Genomic DNA, 2,715 nt, shown 5'->3' on the forward strand with positions numbered 1-2,715 from the left:
TTTATGTTATAAATCTCGAAAATTTTATGCTACTTAGGGTTCATGCTTTGGATAAATAAGAATTGCATGTATAACTTGAGAAAAAACTAGATCTAAAGCGTTAGCATTTCATGTACATCATAGGAATGTTGTAGTGCTCAAAACCCATCATGAACTTCCTCAGAAACCGATTCGGCTATTGACACTTCGGGTTGTATGACTTAAGTCTACCCAGGGACGAAAAGATTAGAAAGATCACCCAAATTAGTGGTTATGTCCACATTAGATGCTTTCAAAAATCCACTAGGACTTCCAACTGCCTTGATATTTGACTCGAAAGGAGAGCCCATGTGCGGTGATGTGAAACCCATGTCCTCTGTTCGAATTGGAGATGGAGTACCCTCATCTTCAAAATCAGTATCCTAAATGAATTCTTCAACAGAAACTTCCAATTGCATCTTCTTCTTTTTATTTTTCATGATCATATCATGAGCTCTTCATTTCTTTGAAGTTGGAGAAACTGGAGTTGGGATTTCACGAATAAGCACCCCCTTCAATTAATCTGGGGTTTTTGAATCTTTTGTAGCTTCGATGAAAAACTCCATTTAGGTGAAGAAAGAGTCTGCTCAGGAACTTCTTCAATTATAGGATTCCTTTTAGGTGAATGATGAGGTCTATGAGCAGGCTTTTTCGTCCTCTTAAGAATACCTATTTTGGATGGCACTATTTTTTTGGAACATCCTGAACAACGGTTTCATTAACAAGCTTTGTTACCTCCATCTCAACTGTCTTAGGAGCAGATTTAGGTTTGTCAACCTTTGAGGATCTTATAGAAGCTTTTCCATTCTTTAAAGTACCTCCAATTCCCTACGGTAATAACACAACTACTTCAACATTTGGATTGATTATGGTAAGATAAGCAATAAAAACAGGACTCGTCGGATCCATCTTTCTACGTATAGCATCCGAAATTCTCACAACATTAGGAAAACCATCCAAATCATCTTTAATAGTTTTGGGATGTTGATAAATGGTAAACTATGCTTTCGTAACATGTGGTGAAAAAGAATCCCTTCCTTCTCATAAAGATGTTGAAGAATCAGACTCCAATGTCTAGCACACGACACACCATTTGCTACATTGATATGCGAGATACTAGCACCAAATTCCATCCATACTTGAGAAGCATAATCAACTTGCAGATCATAATATTAAGTAGTAATCATCTAATAAACCTCATGTTTAGCCTTATCAAGACCAACACTTCGACCAATCAAACATCTAAGAAATATCCCAAAAAAGAAATTCCAGATACACGACAAAGAAGACTTTTTAAACATACTGATTTTGGTGAGTGGGCGTTGATGACCTATCTTATTGAACATGTGAATCACCTATTCATTTTTAACCTCATAATAAGGTTCAACAGTGGGAATGTTTAAGATTTAAGCGAACTGTTTCTTCGCAAGCTTATTGTGGCAACTAGAAATTTCTATCTTGTAAAGCTATTTAATTAAATCAAAATTCAGACTTGTTTCTATTTATATTTGCCTTTATTAAGGGTCTGTATGAGATTTTTAAGCCTAGTACATTCAAGGTTTTGTGTTAGGATTCGTTAACTTAAGTTCATTGAGTTGCAATCAAGCCGAAACCACCTTTATAAGGAGTTCATGGCCGCAAACCAGGATTTACGGTCGTAAACCCATGGCCAACTGTGAACCCATCTTCATTAGTATGAAGATCCTTCATTATTATTCATTTCTCACATCACCAAGTCAAGAATTCTTAGTTCTCTCTCAATTATCATCAAGAATAAGTGATTCTTCCATTCTTTCTTGATATCCTTCTTATTCAAGTGAAAATCTATGATTTCATTTCTCACACACTTGTTCTTGGGGCCGAAAAACACCTTCAAGACTTCCAATAAGTAAGTATCCTTTCCTTATACTTGTTATCCATTAGAAGCTCTTGATTTCCAACCAAGAAACAACCAAATTTTGATGATCTTCAAGATTTCACGGTCGTGAACCCTTCATGTGGTCATGAACCTTTCATAAGATCTTGATGTGGCCGTGAATCCTTCAAGTGGACGCAAACCCTTCATAGGATAAAGCCTAGGGCCGTAAACACCTCATGTGTGGTCGTGAACAATCCTTGGCCATAAACACCTCATGTGTGGTTGTGAACACTTCCTTGTGCGGCCGTGAACTCCTTTCATACAACCACATGTGATTGTAACACTTCATTTCACATGTTTCGTAGTCTGTAAGGTTGTTCCCTTACATGTTTAGTTGTTATATACACTAATTACATACATATATGTGTTATTAAATGCTTAATAGGATCTGTTTGTGCTCAAGACTTCTAATTGTATACTTAGCATCCTATATCAATCAGTTATCCGAATCACTAACTATAGGTGAGTTTATACCCTACAACTACGCTTTTAAATACTTTTAAATGATTTTAGGGGGCGGGGGGATACAAGTATAACATAATGAAATTGTGTTCCTCATTTTACATGTTAAAACAACATTCAAAAGGATTTCTTATACTCAAACTTGTTGAAAAATCTTTTAAAGCTTTTATAAACATCTTTATATCAAATCATATTCTTCCATCTATTTACGTATAAGTATGCTCTAACAAACTTAGGACTATTGCTAGATAGCTTGACTCCTGTTCCTTGTTTGGTTGTGGGCTCGAGGTAGGATCACTAGTCTGAATGTCATTTAA

The sequence above is a fragment of the Lactuca saligna genome, chromosome 1 (genome assembly GCF_052625555.1).
Source record: "Lactuca saligna cultivar CGN05327 chromosome 1, ASM5262555v1, whole genome shotgun sequence".
NCBI lineage: Eukaryota > Viridiplantae > Streptophyta > Magnoliopsida > Asterales > Asteraceae > Lactuca > Lactuca saligna.